This window comes from Balaenoptera physalus, assembly GCF_965194825.1.
Source record: "Balaenoptera physalus genome assembly, chromosome: 5".
NCBI lineage: Eukaryota > Metazoa > Chordata > Mammalia > Artiodactyla > Balaenopteridae > Balaenoptera > Balaenoptera physalus.
In genome coordinates, this window is record NC_138884.1 from 85,756,445 (window position 1) to 85,768,724 (window position 12,280).

At 39.3% G+C, this 12,280-nt stretch overlaps 1 protein-coding gene across 1 annotated transcript in view; it reads right to left on the reverse strand.

Annotated features, from left to right (window-relative positions):
* The window catches only part of N4BP2 (NEDD4 binding protein 2), a 111,562-nt gene that overhangs the window by 14,235 nt on the left and 85,047 nt on the right, over nt 1–12,280 (reverse strand). The window lies entirely within an intron of this gene.

The following is a 12,280-nucleotide window of genomic DNA, read 5'->3' on the forward strand; positions in this document are numbered from 1 at the left end:
ATAATCAAGTCATAATTTATCCCCTTTTCCCCTTACTAATTTCAAAATGATATTATTCTTTCCCATTCCACTAGTGGTTATCTTCTTTTTTTAATGTGCATCACCAAATGCATATTTTATTACTAGTCTTTGAAAAGATACTATTTCTCCACCACGTTAGTCTATTTCTTGATACTTTCCCTCCATCTCAATAAAATAATACTTTTAGAATGCTTTTAATTTCCACTTCCCTTCCCCCAACCCCACCTCTTGGGTTCTGCCAAGAAATTTTAAAACTTTTACTTCCAGGCTCTCATTAGGTGAGTCTCATTTATCTGAAGGCTATTTATTGAACATATGCAGTACACATTCCCATCCAATCCATCATTATCCATGTTTACTGCAAAGCTCACTGTTCACTCACCATTTTTTCCTTTCTACTTCACCTTCTCCTTTCTTGAGATCTCTATTCTCATTGACTTGTTGTTTAGTTAGAGTCCTTTTTTTATAGTTTCCTTGGATGGGGCATATGAGTGATATATTCTTGGTATCCTTACATTTCTGCATCCCTTTCACCCTGGCCAGTGAATAATGCTAGGTTGGAAAGAGACCTCTAGGGTTACATCTTTTTTCTCTCAAAAGGTGTAGACATTATTCCACTGTCTGATGCCAGTCTGATTCTTTTCCATTTGTAAATAATTCCTTATTTCTGTCTAGAAATTTTTAAGGTTTTTCTCTTCAGCCTTGAGATTCAGGAATTCTGTCAGAATATGTTTAAGTGCACGCCTTTTCTCATCAGTCCTGCCTAGAACTTGGTGTACCTGCAAATTCAAGTCTTCATTCAGCTCAGGAAAATTTACATCTATTAAATTTGGCTTTTCCCTTGTAATTCACTTACATATTAGATCTCCTGGATCTGCCCTCCCCCTCTTTTCCTAGCTGTGAAAGTATCCATTTGAGAGTTTAAAAAGGTATATTAATGCTTTTCCTGATAATATTGGATCATCACAGATATCAGCTAAATTATCTAAGTATAACATTTGGTAAAGCAGCCTAAAGTGAAGTATAATAATATACATATAAGTTACACACTAGATAATTCACTCTATCAAGTATGACATTTTCACTGTATTTTAAAATATGCATCGGGACTTCCCAGGTGGTCCAGTGATTAAGACTCTGCACTCCCAATGCAGGGTCCCGGGTTCGATCCCTGGTCAGCGAACTAGATCCCACATGCATGCTGCAACTAAGAGTTCGCATGCCACAACTAAGGAGCTGGTAAGCCACAACTAAGGAGCATGCAAGCTACAACTAAGGAGCCTGTCTGCTGCAACTAAGGCCTGGTGCAACCAAATAAATAAATAAATAAATAAAGGCCCAGGCCTATTCACCATGTGGAGAAAAAAGAGGAAAAGGAAAGAAAGGAGGGGTAATAGATGAGGCCTAGCACTGGCAAAGATATCAGGGAGGGTTTTGGTGAAAGAGAGAGTAAGAACTATGGGGCAGAGGCTTTGGGGTATCTACAGGATATGAGAGAGTGGGAGACAGAAAGACTGTGTGGGAATGCAGACTTAAAGATGTGTTCATACAAGTTACATAACACAAGTTATATAAAATACTAGTGCTTCTTGTAAGTTCTTTGAGAAATACAAATAAAGATTAGAATTATTTTTACTGTCTTCTGAACACGATACGCTCTGAGGCTGAGTCATTAAAGATCCAGGATCTATTCTGTTCACTCTATTCGTGGGTTTGCATTCGTGTGTGTGTACACAGAAAGAGATGTAGAGTATATAAATGGATTTATCTATATAAATCCTTTTCAAAAAACACAAATGGGATCATAAGTACCATTGTGCACCTTGCTTCTTTTTCCCTTAAACACATAGATGTATTTATTTATATCCTACCTGCTTTCTAAAAAGATCTGAGTTTGTTTATGGTGAAATCACAGGCATATGACCTAAAACTGTTAACATGACTCCAAGAACAGGAACCAAGAAATATAAGGGCCAAGGAAGAAAGTATATTCAGAAATTCTAGAATGATTTCATTTCACGAGTGTAATAAAAAATTAATAAGGTCCTTTAAAAACAGATTCCTAAGCAACCACATGCTAGACATTATTTTTAAAAGGAAGAAATTAATTTTACCTAAGACAGAACAATGAAAAGAAAAACTTAGCCCAGACCTTAAAAAGACAGTGAGAACTTCTTACTATACAGCTCCCCCTGCTTCTGAGTCTTAACAAAGAGATTCAAGAGAGTGCCATTAAGTCTCCATTGTGAACTTCTGTAGTGGTGCAGTGGTTAAGAATCCGCCTGCCAATGCAGGGGACATGGGTTTGATCCTTGGTCCAGGAAGATCCCACATGCTGTGGAGCAACTAAGCCCATGCGCCACATCTACTGAGCCTGCGCTCTAGAGCCCGCAAGCCACAACTGCTGAGCCCGTGTGCCACAACTACTGAAGCCCATGCACCTAGAGCCCGTGCTCCAAAACAAGAGAAGCCCGCGTGCAGCAACAAAGACCCAATGCAGCCAAAAAATAAATAAATAAATAAAATAAAAATAAATGTACTCAGACAGCTATGTTTAAAAAAATATTCCCCATTGTTTATACACACAGGGAAACTGAGATAATTCAAAATAGTAGGTGATTTTTAAAGTATATTTCATTGGTTTTCATATATTCAGATGGAAAAATGAACAGGAAAGAGTCACTTCTAACATAACAGTGAAATCCCACTGCAAAGAATTATTTCAGAAAGACCAGAGGAACTGTTCATTTCCCACAATCCTCTCAGCTCCTCCCAATGACCCCATCCATCTTATCTCTCTACTTGGTGCAAAACAGCAGATAAAAGCTGCTGTTTTGCACCAAGTAGAGAGACGAGAGATTCTTCTTATTTATAAGAATAATCCTTATAAATCTTTCCTCAACATGGGGCTGTGTTGAGTCACATCCTATCAGTGTGAAGGATGGGGACCATGCAAATAAAGAAAACATTTTTTAATCCATCCATATTTTCAGCAGACTGGCTTTCAGTCTTCCTCTAGACTCCATTGCCTGTCACCTTCCTGGGCAATATGTACATTAAATGGATGATCCAGAAATTTGATATCAGCTCTGTGACCTTCTCCACTCTGACAACCATCATCTCCATTCTCAGCCACAAATCAAACTCTGTTGGGAACAAATATTCACATCCCTAACATCTTGTACTCTGAAATTCTCTCCCTATCTACAACCTCGTTCCACTTTCCCTCACATGCTCTGAGTCTGTTCTTTATCTTCACTATTCATCTGCATTTCCCCAGTCTACCGGCCCCCTCTGGGTGCCACTTGACTCCTTACCCAGTATGTATCTCACAGTCAGCCATTTCAACTTTACATATATAGCACCCTAAATTCCTTCTCCCTTCCTTCCCACATTGACCACCTACCATACCTGTTTGCCAACTACTGACTCAACCCAACTGATGTCTATTTCTCCTTTCTGACTCCTAAGAATTGCTGGAGAAAAATCACTTGATACAATACACAAATACCAAGTTTTAAGATATACAAATCTCAATCTGAAACGTGATTCTGCTACTTATTAGCTGGGAAAGTTGGGGCAAGTGACATAACCTCTCTGAACATCTTTTTCTAATCTGTAAAATGGTGTATGTCCATTAGGATGCTTTCAGCTATAACAGAAAACCCAGCCAACCTATGTTGTCTCCCATAACAAGGTGGTTAAGATCGGTTCCAGGGTTGATTCAGTGGCTCATTGATGTCATCAAGAAAAAAGGTTCTTTCCTCTTTATGCTCTACCATCCTTATTTCATGGAGTTGGGCCTTGGATGTGTCTCTTCATGGTTACAACATTGGAGACTGCAATTCCAGGCATCACAAATAGACACAAAGTCTTGCTGAAGAAGAGCACACTTCCTCCCATGTGCCTTTCTATATTAGTGAGGAAAACCTTTCCTAGAACCCTCCTAGTAGAATCCTCAAGTCCCTTTGGCTTGGTCATATATCCATCCTCTAACCAGTCACTGACAAAGGGAAATGGGAGTGCTATGATTGTTTTTTCAACCAATCATAATCCACCCTCTGGGGCTAGAGAGGGGTCAATCTTTCCTGAGCACATTGCCACCAGATACCTGAACAAAAAGAGTTGGGTTAATGAGAAAGAATAGCTCTTGGGTAGGCTGACAACCTCTGCCATGTGGGTAATGATACCTACCCTGAGGGTGGTTATAAAGATTATGTTGAATACATTTGCAAAGTACCTAGCAGTGCCTGGCACATGGTAGACATGATGTGTTTTAAAGATGTCCACCAATTCTTCGACATTCTTTCCTTCAAAAAGTAGAGCTTATTCCCCTACCTATGAATGTAGACTGTTCTTAGTGACTTGTTTCTGACAAATAGAATTTGGCAAAAATAATGGTGTGAAACTCACAGACATAGAGATCAGACTTGTGGTTGCCAAGGGGGGCTGGGGGAGGGTTGGATCCAGATTTTGGGACAAGCAGATGCAAACTATTATATATAGAATGGATAAAAAACAAGGTCCTATTGTATAGCACAGGGAAATATATTCAATATCCTGTAATAAACCATAATGGAAAAGAAAAAAATAATGGTGTGAGACTTCCAATACTAGGTCATAAAAGATATTGCAGCTTCTGTTTTGCTCACATGGATTGCTCACTCTGGGGAGAGCTGCCATGTTCTAAGGACACTCAAGCAGCCTGTGGAGAAGCTTGCATAGGGAGAAATCGGGGATTCTAACCAACAACCAGCACCAACTTACAATACATATGAATGAGCCACCACCTTGGAAGTGGATTTCCAAGCCCCAGTCAAGCCTTCAAATGACTGATACCCCAATAGATATGTTGGCTACAACGTCCTGAAAGACTCCAACTTAGAATTCCCCAGGTAGACCACTCCCAGAATCCTGGGAAACTCTAAGGATAATAAATGTTTATTGTTGTTTTAAGCCACTAAGTCTTGGAATAATTTCTTAGACAGCAATAGATAACTAATAGAGATTTTGGTACCAAAAGGGGGTTCTGCTATAACAAAAACCTAAAATGTGAGAGTAGCTTTGGAATTTGGCATTTGGAAGAAGCTGGAAGAACCTTGAGGAGAAAATTAGTGAAAAGTTACAGGGCCTTGACGAGACTGTTAGTGAAGCCTGGTGGGCTCTGAGGAGACTGCCAGGGAGGGCAGGGAGGTTCATTAGCTCACTATGACAGTGCAAGTAAAATGTATCTTGGTTTTCTCCTTGATAAATTTGAAGTCTGAGCTTCTTAGACCATTGCTGGGAGGTAATAGACATCATAGTTAAATGCACAGGCTTTGGAACCTGACTGCCTTAGTTTGAATCTTGGTCCCATCACCTCTTGTCTGTGTAATCTTCAAGTCACTTAACCTCTTTGTTCTTCAACTTCCCTCACTGGATTGTTATGAGAATTAAATAAGTTACTGCATGTAAACTTAAAAGAGTACCTATTTCTTTCTGTGTCCCATTGCAGAGTTAATTATGGTTGAGAACCTGCAAACCAGGATTGGGGTAGAAGCCAAGAAACACTACCTTGAGTAAGAAAAGGATAAAGTGTTCATGGGGCCCTATCATACTAGGGTAGCATTTCTTAAGGTGTGGCCCACCTGCATTAGAATCATCTGGGGTATTTATTTAAAATTCAGAGCCCAAGCTCCTGAAATTGTTTCAGGAAATCTGAAGGAATGCAAAAATCTGTATTTTAACTGAGCATTTTGTGGATGATTATTGTGTATGCTAAAGTTTGAGAGACTACTCTGGGGAAAGAGTCCAGGTAAATAGCCTAAAGATTAATCTCTTTGAACCCTACTGTTTTTTTTTTTAGCATCTTTATTGGAGTATAATTGCTTTACAATGGTGTGTTAGTTTCTGCTTTATAACAAAGTGAATCAGCTATACTTATACATATATCCCCATATCTCCTCCCTCTTGCGTCTGAACCCTACTGTTATATTTTTTAAATTAAGGCAGCTTTCCATTCTTCTCCACAATTTATCCATTTTTGTTTTAATATACAAATAAGGTACATTAAATAATAATGTTCATTATTTGCCATTGAGTAAAATTAATGCTTCTGAAAGATATGCTAAGTTTATCCTGGGCTTGTGGTAACCCCTGGCATACCTCTACATACCTTAGTTGACATGCAAGGCTTTTGTGATAAATGCATCAACCTAGTTTATTTCTAGTGCCTGATTTGACAAGTACCATAAGCGTTGTAAATACGGACATTTGATAATTCATCCCCCAGCTCCACTTTCTTCTAATGAGACTTTTTGTATTGTAGAGGCTGGAAAGTTTAAAACTACATTTCCTAGACCCCTCTTGCAGGTAAAAATCTGGATATAAAATAATTTCCACCAGTTAGATATACTCTTGTGAGATTTGGGAGGCGGAAATAAGTTGGAGGCCATCTATCTACTGCTATTGCTCATTCTGCTAAAAAGTCAGGTTATGGAGATGCCAGGGTTTTCGGCAATATTTTTCTAGTGTCTAGTCACAAGCTCTGGGTATGCTGAGAGTAAGTCATAGTAGCCTCCTGATTGCCCATCTTTTAATAATGACAGAGGTGGCAGCTACTATGGCAGGTTAATTCTGCTGTATTCTGGAAGTCATTCCCAGAGCCAAGTCTAGAATCCACTTCTTCAGTTCTTCTACCAACTTTTTAAAATATATTTTTTATTATAGAGTTTTAAATACTTTCAAAAGTAGGCATTATAGAATAATGAATCCCCAGCTTGAACATTTACCAACTTAGGCCAATCTTATTTCATAAGTACCCCCACCCAATTCATCTTATTTTCAAGCAAATCCCAGACATCATTATCATTTTATGTAAATATGTATCTTTTTTTTAAAAAACAAAGACTCTTTAAAAAAATACAACCACTGCGAGATTGGAAAATATATATTGGTCTTTGCCCCTGGTTCCTGGCACAGAGCTCTTGAAACCCTTGTAATTTCCTAAGTGATAAGAACATGAGGGGCATCTCTTATTCTAATATTTGTCTTTGACCCTGTCCCTGACACAGGGCTCCTAAAACCTCTATAAATTCCTAAGTGATAACAGCACTAGGAGAATCTTTTATTCTACTGAGGTGACTCTGGGTGGCCTCCTGGATGGGGGCTGGTCATCAGAAAGACCAAGTCATGATTAGAAGCTTGGAATTTTCAGTCCCATCCCTTATCCTCCAGAGAGGGGAGAGGGGATAGAAACAGAGTTTAAAATTTATCATGCCCAGGGACTTTCCTGGTGGCGCAGTAGTTGGGAATCTGCCTGCCAATGCAGGGGACAAGGGTTCGATACCTGGTCTGGGAAGATCTCACATGCCACAGAGCAACTGAGCCCGTGCGCCACAACTACTGAGCCTGCACTCTAGAGCCTGTGTGCCACAACTACTGAGCCCACGTGCTGCAACTACTGAAGCCCACGTGCCTAGAGCCCGTGCTCCGCAACAAGAGAAGCCACCGCAGTGAGAAGTCCACACACCAAAACTAAGAGTAGCCCCACAACTAGAGAAAAAGCCCGTGCGCAGCAATGAAGACCCAACATAGCCAAAAATAAAGAAAAAAATAAAAATAAAAATAATTCATCATGCCCATATGAGGAAGCCTCCATAAAATCCCAATACAATGGGGCTCAGAGAGCTTCCAGGTGGGTGAACACCTCCACACCAGAAGGGTGATACACCCCAACTCCACAGGGACAGAAGTTCCTGAGCTCAGGACCCTCCCAGACCTTGCCCTATGTATTTCTTCATATGGTTGTTCATCTGTATCCTTTACCATGTTCTTTAATAACCTAGTAAACATAAGGAAGTGTTTCAGTGAGCCACTGAGTTCAGTGAGCCACTCCAGCAAAGTAATTGAAATTGAGGAGAGGGTCGTGAGAACCTCCAATATGTAGCCAGGTCAGACAGAAGTGTGGGTAGGGGCTTCCCTGGTGGCACACTGGTTAAGAATCCACCTGCCAATGCAGGGGACACGGGTTTCAGCCCTGGTCTGGGAAGATCCCACATGCCAAGGAGCAGCTAAGTCCGTGCACCACAACTACTGAGCCTGCGCTCTAGAGCCCACGAGCCACAACTACTGAGCCCACGCGCCTAGAGCCCGTGCACCGCAACAAAGAGTAGCCCCCGCTCACCACAACTAGAGAAAGCCCGCACGCGGCAATGAGGACCCAACACAGCCAAAGATAAATAAATAAATAAATAAATTTATTTTTTAAAAAAAGTTGTGGGTAACCTGGGGACCTACTACTTGTGATTGTCATCTGAAGTGTGGGGGGGGGGGCGGCGGGTAAGTCTTGTGAGACTGAGCCCTTAACCTGTGGAATCTGATGCTACCTCTGGGTAGATAGTGTCAAATTGAGTTGAATTGTAGAACACCCACTGGTGCCACAGACAATTGCTTGGTGTGGGAGAAAACCACACACTTGGTGAGCAGAAGTGAAGTGTTCTGTGTGAATAGTAAAGGAGACACACAGAAAAGAAACACACAAAAAGCAAGACTGGGTTTTCCTAATGCAACCACAGTATCATCATCCCTAAAAAAAGACAAAAAAGGGACTTCCCTGGTGGTCCAGTGGTTGGGACTCCACGCTCCCAATGCAGGGGGCCTGGGTTCAATCCCTAGTCAGGGAACTAGATCCCATATGCCACAACTAAGACCTGGTGCAACCAAATAAATAAATATTTAAAAAAAAAAAAAAGACAAAAAAGTTCTTTCATATAATTAAGTAACCAATCAATCTTCACATTGCCAATTGTCTTGTTATTGTCATAAAAATTTTCATAGTTTTTTTTTCTGAACCAGCACCCAAATAAGGACTACAAATTGCAATTGGCTAATATGCCTCTTAAATCTCAGTGTATAGGCTCCCTTTCCATTTATGGTTTTTTCGTTTTCTTCTCTTTGTAATTTTTCAAGAAACTGTGTTGTTAGAGTTTCCCACAGTCTGTATTTTGATGATTGCATCCCACGGTGTTAACATATTCCTCTCTCTTCTGTAATTCCTATAAATTGTGTGTTGGATCTATAGGCTTGGTCAGATATAGGTTGAATTCGGTTTTGTTTTTGACAATATAAGGTGATTTCCACTGATTTTTGAGCAACTGGTTCTATGTATTAGATACCTTTCTGGGATAGTAGAAGCCACTAAAAAAAACCCAAAACAAAAACATAATATTCTGCATTCAATCAGATGGGACCACAACTATACAGTTAATGGGGATAAACAACCTGACCCATCAAAGGCAGGAAATCTTTCGTAACAGTATTATCCAATTGATCTTTTAATTAACTGTACTCCAAAGAGGTAGTATTACCACGATCCACCTAAAAAGAAGCCAATTCATTAGCTTATTATGACAGCCCAGGTAAAACGTGTCTTCCTTTTCTCTTGATAAACTGTAAGTCTGAGCTTCCTAGACTGTTGATTTTAGCTTATATAAAGCTGATAGTCGGAAACCTCCCAAAGGCCATTTGGATAATGGCTTCCAGAACTGTTTGCTCAAAATTACAACATGTGTCTAACTACCCAAAAAATCTGTTTTCATTTCTGACTGCTACGGCCAAGCACAGGTCTCCCAAGAGATACACTATTTACTGTCTACATTGTTTCTGGGAAGCTTGCCGTTTCCAGTAAGATTTAAATAGCTTAAGATCCTGGATAACCTCTTCTTTACTTCATTTTACTAACCTGGCTAAGCAATTTTAGCAACCTCATTGTATTATTAGTCAGGGTTCAGTTAACAGAACAAGAACAATTCCAGGTATTTTTTCAGAAGAAGATCTCAATTACTGTAACCATTGGCCCTACCATGCAATTTTAGCATTAGCAGAAGTTGGGCAAAGATAACCCAAACCAAACTAAAGCATGTCTAAGCATCAGTTTCTAGAAACAAGCAGACTTTGGCCTCCCCCCAACACCCAGCCCACCAAGTTATTTATTTAGCAGATTTCATAGCAGAGGGTTGAGTTAGTCATTCTCCCTAGTTCATGGCAACTATCACCTTTGTTCTGTGTAAGGCCCCTACATTTTATTGATTTATTCCTTTTTTGCTGCTTTCCTCATTTCCATATCCTTTCCTCACCCCCAGGCAAACTTTGTATTTGCATGTGTATCATTGTTATGTGTTGTAAAACATGCATTGTTGTTTTGTATGTATTTTTAATTTACATAAATAGTATTGTGCTATATATCTTTTTTTCCCACACAGCACTGTTTTTAAGATTTATCCACATTGCTGTGTGTACATCATTGCCCATTCTAACTCCTTCACAGTACTCAATACTGTATTATCCACCACCTTCACATTCTCCCAGTAATGAAAACCTAAATTACCTCCAATTTCCTGCATCCTTGTGAACTTGTGTAGAAATTCCTTAGGGATACACCCCCCAGCAGTACAACTGCTGTGCCATAGGATATATAAACATTTTAACTCAACTAAGCACTACGAGAATGCTCTCCAGGTCTCTCATCAGTAGTGCATGAGAGTAACATGTAGCATTGTTCAGGTTTCCATTTTGCCAGACTAATAAGTGTGAGAGAATACCTCATTTTTATTTTAATTCTATTTCTCTTATTAGGAATAAACTTGAGCATCTGTTTATTGGCTTGCTGGCTTTTAGAGTGTCCCCTTCTGTAAACGGCCTTACCATATTCTTTGACCATTTTCCTATTAGATTTATTTTTACGAGAGTTCCTCTATATTTAGAAACTAGTTCCTTGTCCCTCAGACATTGCAAGTATTTTCTATTGTCACTCATGATGTTCTTCATTGGGCAGAAAACCTTAATTTTGTTATCAAATGCATCACAGTTTTGCCTTATGGCTTTTGTTTCTGGGTGTTTTAAATTCCTCCCCATCCCTACGTGACAAAGATGTTTTCCAAAACTCTTTTTCATATTTAATGAAATCTCAGATGCAGTATATGAAGATGCATACTGATATCAGAGATGTTTAATTGTGGGAAAAAACGGCCAATGGCAATTTGTAAAAAATCTATGGTAAGGCTCATCCCATTTTCAGAAATAATAAATCGTGATTCTTAAAATTGATGACACAATTTTATAGCTTCACCTGTCACAATTGAATCATTAATCCTTCTGGAGCCCACCTACGTATATGTTTAGGTAGGAATCCAGTTTGATTTTAATTCATATAGATCTAGTTTCCTGATCTCAGGAGGCAAGATTTCCATATTTTACCTTTAAATATGTTTGTGATTTTTAAATATTCTTTATCAGACTAAAGTAATTCCATTCTATTCTTAATTATCTGAAGTATTTTACCATGATAGGTGTTGAATTTTATCAAATACTTTTTCCATATCTAGCAAGTTAACCATATGATTTTTTTCCTTTTTTCTCCCCTTCTGTTACTGTGGTAAATTATATCCTTGTAAAACCCACTTAGTTGTGATATATTATCCTTTTTATATATCACTGGATTTGTTTTTGTAGTGTTTTGTTAGGATTTCTGCATATATGGTCATTAAGAACATAGGATATATCTTTTATGATTATATTTTAATCTATTGTTGACAATGAAGACAGTTTTTACATGTCTGTTTCTGCTCTCTTATCTCTACTAGTTGGCACTCTCGGTGAATTAGTTCCTTGTATGCTTGGTTATTTTTTTTATTATAAACTGCTTGTTTTCCTTGGAAATAACTTGTGGGATTTTTTTTTTTTTTAATCCACCAAGATGAAGGTGTATTCTCCCTGAGAAGATGTGCATTTGCCTCTGCCAGGCAGCTAATGGTGGCATTATCAGGCTGGAACCTCTTCAAACTCAATTCATTGAAGTTTTTTGGACTACCTAGGTCATGTGACTTTGGGCTGCTAATCTGTGAGGGCCAGTAGTGGTTTTAGGTTTTAATGATTTTTTTTTTTTTGGTCTCTTGTTCTGCTCAGTGCCAAGGCAACTGAGTCTTTTGCAGTCCAAAAGACTGAGTCCTTGCAGTCTTTTGGCAGTGGGAAGGGGGAGAAGGGAAAAATTACTTCTGATTCATCCCCACTAAGGGTGAAGCCCCTTCAGGTGCTATATTTATGGGGTGTCTCTTAGCCTCCAGGTTTGCTGGCCATTGTCTTTTCTCACTGCTCCCCAATGAGACTTTGGAAACTGAAGCCAAGGTGACTCATCATGCTCAATGGTGACAGGCTGAAAGCCTTTCCTCTACAATCAAGAACAAGACAACGGTGCCTGCTCTTACCACTCCTACCCAACACG